Source organism: Akebia trifoliata, unplaced genomic scaffold, assembly GCF_017979445.1.
Source record: "Akebia trifoliata isolate Shusen 1 unplaced genomic scaffold, ASM1797944v1 Contig01185, whole genome shotgun sequence".
Lineage (NCBI taxonomy): Eukaryota > Viridiplantae > Streptophyta > Magnoliopsida > Ranunculales > Lardizabalaceae > Akebia > Akebia trifoliata.
In genome coordinates this window covers 10,921-16,543 of record NW_028237574.1, presented here as the reverse complement: position 1 = coordinate 16,543, position 5,623 = coordinate 10,921, and the positions used below count along the sequence as shown (strand labels likewise).

The window sequence follows — 5,623 nt, the reverse complement described above, 5'->3', positions numbered from 1 at the left end:
CACACACCTTTTTAACACTTTTCATCATCCTTTTCACCCTCTCAAAAATATCAACAACCACTCCCTTACACTACAATTCTTCTAATCAAAACCCACTCCCCTTAATCACACCTAACACTCAACCAAAATAGGTTGAAAAATCCAACCCATTTGGATAAAAAAAAACCTACTCACACCTCACCCATAAACCTTATGCCATTTTTCACCTTTTTTATATTTTCACTCCACTCTACCCCTAAAAGTCACCTTCAAAATCCTATAAACCCCCTCTCCCATTATCTCACAAACTTTCCAAGACTTGAATCCTCTTATCAAGCTTCAACTCTCTTAGCTTTCTCTTTACTCTAAAAATTCTCTCGCCTCCTAACTCTCTCTCAATTCGTCTAAATCCTTACTCAATTTTCTAAAGTGAATTTCATATACAACCTTAATTTATATACCAAAACCCTTTTATTTTCACCTTCAAAGTTCAAAAGTGTAAAGTCAAAGAAGTTCACATCTTGAAGACCTGTAAGAAACTCAAAGAAAAAGAAGAAGAAGATAGAGTGAGGACAATAAAAAAAGATAATTTCCCCCTTCTCTTCCCTCCATACTTTCCCTCTTCTACTTCTCCTCTTTTTTTTAGAATAACCCTAAGATATAATGGATACCCTCCCCTATTTTCAATGAATTAGGCTTCGGCTTAGTTGAAAGGGTAAGGGTTGAAACCCCTTTTCAAAAAAGTATTTCTTAAAAATTCCTACATTTTTGCACGCACCATGAAATGTTTTGAGACTAAGGCCTTGGGCCCTTTTCTTATGGAAATGAGCCCTTGATTAAAGAGTCTACATTTTTCAAAAAAATTCAAGAGTATGGACCATGATGGCCCCCTTTCTCAATAATGAAACCCTCTTTGGTTTAAGTCGAAATCAAAGCCCCTCTCATTCAAAAACACAAATCGATTTTTCCCAACCTTTATTTTCATTTTCTAAAAATGATCAAATTAGATATTACTACCAATGGTGGAGGGAATAGGGTGCCTAACACCTTCCTTATTCCTTAACATGGGCCCCCTATCCTAAATCTTAAGTGGACCAATACCCTTATCCGTACGAGAGTCACTACAAACAAAAATGAATTTTGAAACTAAGGCCTTGGACCCTTTTTCTTATGAAAATGGACCCTTGACCAAAGAGTTTAAAATTTTTCAAAAATGTCCAAACACATGGAACATGATAGGGTCATTTCCTTAATAAGGAAAGCTTGTTTGGTTTAAGCTAAAATCGAAGTCCCTCTCACTCGAGGGCACAAATCGATTTTTTCCAACTTTTATTTTTTATTTTTCGAAAAACGACCAAACCAAAGATTACCACCAATGGTGGAAGGAATATGGTGTGTAAGACCTTCCATATTCCCTAACATGGATTCATTTACCTAGATTTTAGGTAGATCAATGTTCCTTATTCGTACAAGAGTCACCAACAAAAAATGATTTTTTGAAACTATTTTTCAAGTACTCATTCACACCATTTTCTTAAAAAACAATGGCGGCGACTCCAAATTCAAGTAGTTAAGATCTTTGGACTCAAAAATTTCATATTTATAATTATTATAGAGAGTTGCTATTGGCATCCCAAATTTTACTTATTACGCCCCAATTTCTTAAATTATTTATCACACTTCAATTGAAAATTAAACCACTCCACTCAAAAATTACGTAAGTTTGGCTTAAATTATCATCTCAACATTACAAAACATTACAACACTCGTTTAAACCCAAAAAATCTAGGGAAAAACGAGAGAGTTTCTATCAGGGCCCCAACTTTTTTACTTATTCTAAATCATTTACTTATTTTCTTTATCTTTAATTGGGGTGCAATAAGTAAAAAAGTTGGGTGCCAATAACAGCAGCTCTCTTATCATAGGTATCCAGTATTTTCAGGAACACGTGGCACAAGGTTAGCATTTTGGTCGGATAGGGGTTGTCTACTTACCAGTTACCACAATTAGAGCCAATATAGAACAACAAAACAAATGAACTCAAATATCTTCTTCTTTTCCAACTTCCAAACACCATTGTTGGATATCTACGCCTACAAACCCTCCTAATTGGTGAATTTTTTTTTTTTTCATTTCACAGGAGATTCTGAATTCTCAAACAATAAAAAAATGGCAATCTCTGCAACCCCATTTACTCTCCATACCAATCTAGACACTCCCATCAAGGTAAGCTTCCCCAACACCGCTTCTTTGTTTCTTTCTCCAAGCCAAAAATGGCGAATGTTAGCTTCTACTCTTACAGACTCCAAAAATATTCCAAGAATGGCAATAACTCATGAAACCAATAATGGGTATTTCTCAGAACTTAGTTTAGTTCCTAGAAATAATGGGATGTTGGCTAATGCTGCTATTTTGCTTCAATCCATGGACTTAACAAACCCCGATGAGTGTTCCGAAACTTACGCTTTAATCTTCCAAAGCTGTCGAAAGTTTGATAATTTAGAATTGGGCTTTCAAGTTCACGCCCATTTGATTGTTTCTGGAGTTGCATTGTGTGCATTTCTTAGCAGTCAACTTCTTGAGTTCTACTGTAAGTTTGGCCGTATTAATGATGCTCATCTATTATTTGATAAAATGTCGGAAAGAAATGTTTTCAGCTGGACTTCAATTATAGGATTATACTATGGGTTAGGTGATTATGAAGAGACGATTAGGTTGTTCTATTTAATGGTTGATGAGGGAGTTCGGCCCGATCACTTTATCTTTCCAAAGGTTTTCAAAGCGTGTTCTGAGTTGAAGAATTATCGGGTAGGGAAGGATGTTTATGATTACATGTTGAGTATTGGATTTGTTGGGAATCCTTTCGTGAAAAAATCACTTCTCGATATGTTTATAAAGTGTGGGAAGATGGACTCTGCAAGGCGGTTGTTCGAGGAGATGGAATTTAAGGATGTTGTGACTTGGAACATGATGGTTTCAGGTTACGCGTCAAAGGGGGATTTCAAGAAGGCTTTAAAGTATTTTGAGGACATGAAGCTCGCTGGTGTAAGACCTGATCGTGTGACATGGAATTCAATCATTGCGGGGTATGCCCAAAATGGGCAGGTCAATGAGGCTTCCAATTTTTTCTTGGAGATGCGTCATTCAGAAGAATTTAAGCCGAATGTGGTGTCTTGGACTGCATTAATAACAGGGAATGAACAAAGTGGTTGTTCATATCGTGCATTGCAGGTTTTCAAACAGATGGTAATTGAAGGAGTGAAACCAAACTCTGTTACCATTTCAAGTATCCTTTCGGCTTGTACAAACTTGACTTTGCTTCAACATGGCAAGGAGATCCATGGGTATTGTATAAAAAGGGAAGGATTACATTCAGATGTGATTGTTGGCAACTCATTAGTAGACTTTTATTCCAAATGTCAAACAGTGGACGTTGCACGCCAAAATTTCGATTTAATCAAACAAAAGGATTTGGTATCATGGAATGCCATGCTTGCCGGTTATGCATTGACGGGTCATCGTGATGAAGCAGTTGAACTTCTCAATGAGATGAAGTCATTGGGAGTCAACCCCGACATTGTTACATGGAACGGACTGATCACAGGTTATACCCAGAGCGGAGAGGGGAAGACGGCTCTTGAATTCTTTTATAGAATGCGTGAAACTAGTATAAAGCCTAATACAATTACAATATCCGGTGCACTTGCGGCTTGTGCTTTGGTGAAGGATCTAAAATTAGGGAAGCAAATTCACGGTTTCGTTACAAGAAACCAAATTGAGTTGTCTACAGGTGTAGGAAGCGCTCTTATATCAATGTATTCAGGATGTGATCGCTTGGAACTAGCATGCTTTGTGTTCAATGAGCTTTCCACAAGAGATGTTGTTATTTGGAATTCTATTATTTCTGCGTGTGCCCAGAGTGGACTTGGTGTTGGTGCCTTGAACTTGTTGAGAGACATGAACATAAATAATGTGAAACCCAACATGGTCACGATGGTTTCAGTCCTCCCTGCTTGTGCAAGATCAGCTGCATTGCGACCAGGTAAAGAGATTCACCAGTTTATTATCAGGCGTGGGCTTGATACATGTAGCTTCATATGTAATGCCCTTATTGACATGTACGGACGGTGTGGGTCTATCAAAAAAGCACGAAGAGTATTTGATTTGATTCCCGAAAAAGACATAGTTTCCTGGAACACAATGATTGCAGGGTATGGGATGCATGGTTTTGGGATGGATGCCGTGAATCTCTTCCGCCGTTTGTGGTGCACGGGACTAAAACCAAACCATATCACCTTCACGAATCTTTTGTCTGCATGTAGTCACTCAGGATTGATTGATGAAGGTTGGGAGTACTTCAAGTTGATGAAATCAGAATGTTCTATGGATCCTGCCGTAGAGCAATATTCTTGTATGGTAGATTTACTTTCACGCGCCGGTCAGTTTGATGAAGCCATGAAATTTCTCGAAGAGATGCCATTTGAACCCAATGCAGCTATATGGGGTTCATTGTTGGGTGCTTGTAGGATCCATTGTAACCCCGAGCTTGCAGAGTATGCCGCTGGGTTTCTTTTTGAACTTGAGCCTCAGAATTCCGGAAACTATATACTCTTAGCGAACATCTACTCAGCGGTCGGAAGATGGGAAGATGCAGCAAGAACAAGACGTTTGATGAAGGAAAGAGGGGTGACAAAGCCTCCGGGCTGTAGTTGGATAGAAGTGAAATGTAGAGTCCATAGCTTCATCGTTGGGGACACTTCACACCCATTGATGGATGAGATATCTGCAAAGATGGAAAGCTTGTTTAAAGAGATTAAGGAGATTGGATATGTTCCGGACACGAACTTTGTGTTGCAGGATGTAGAGGAAGACGAGAAGGAGTTCAACCTCTGTGGACATAGTGAGAAGCTGGCCTTAGCTTTCGGCTTGATCAGCACACCAAGTGGAACCCCTTTGAGGATCATTAAGAACTTGAGGGTATGTGGGGATTGCCACTCGGCGACTAAGTTCATATCCAAAGTTGCAGATAGAGAGATCATAATGAGAGATTGTTACCGGTTTCACCATTTTGTTGATGGAGTGTGCTCTTGTGGTGATTATTGGTAAAGAAAATATATTTGGGTAGGAAAAATCTATCATCTACTAACACTATAAAAGTGATATGTACTTTCTTGACTTACTCCATTAATTGTCTTTTTAAGTAAGAAAATACGTTAAGTTATTGAGAAAACTGACATGAAACCAAATTGTTTCACGAATATTATTATCTTAGCATCTACTATAATAACATGCATTTGAATTCACAAAACTACCAAAGATTATAACAAAAAAATCGTTGTCAAAGTAATTATTTATATAACAAAAAGAACTCAGTGCCTAGGGTTTTCAAGTATCCTGAATTTAATTTTTCACCTTTTTTTATATATACTAAAAATAAGTATTTCGATATGGAAATGGGCTTGAGTCCCTAATAAAGGCATTTTGGTCATTTTCGAGAAAAATATGAGAGTTTTTAGGAAATGTTTGGTATGATCATAAATCGATAGTTTCTACATCTGGGGATGGTTTCTCTAATGTGTAACATGGTTTATAAATAAAGGGTATCTTTGTTACTCAAAAAAAAAAAAAAAATATATATATATAT

General features: G+C 37.5%; 1 pseudogene; it reads left to right on the top strand.

Moving 5' to 3' along the window:
• The first annotated feature begins 2,002 nt into the window (after positions 1-2,002).
• On the top strand, positions 2,003-5,236 carry LOC147380631 (pentatricopeptide repeat-containing protein At1g20230 pseudogene; annotated as a pseudogene).
• Positions 5,237-5,623: the final 387 nt, after the last annotated feature.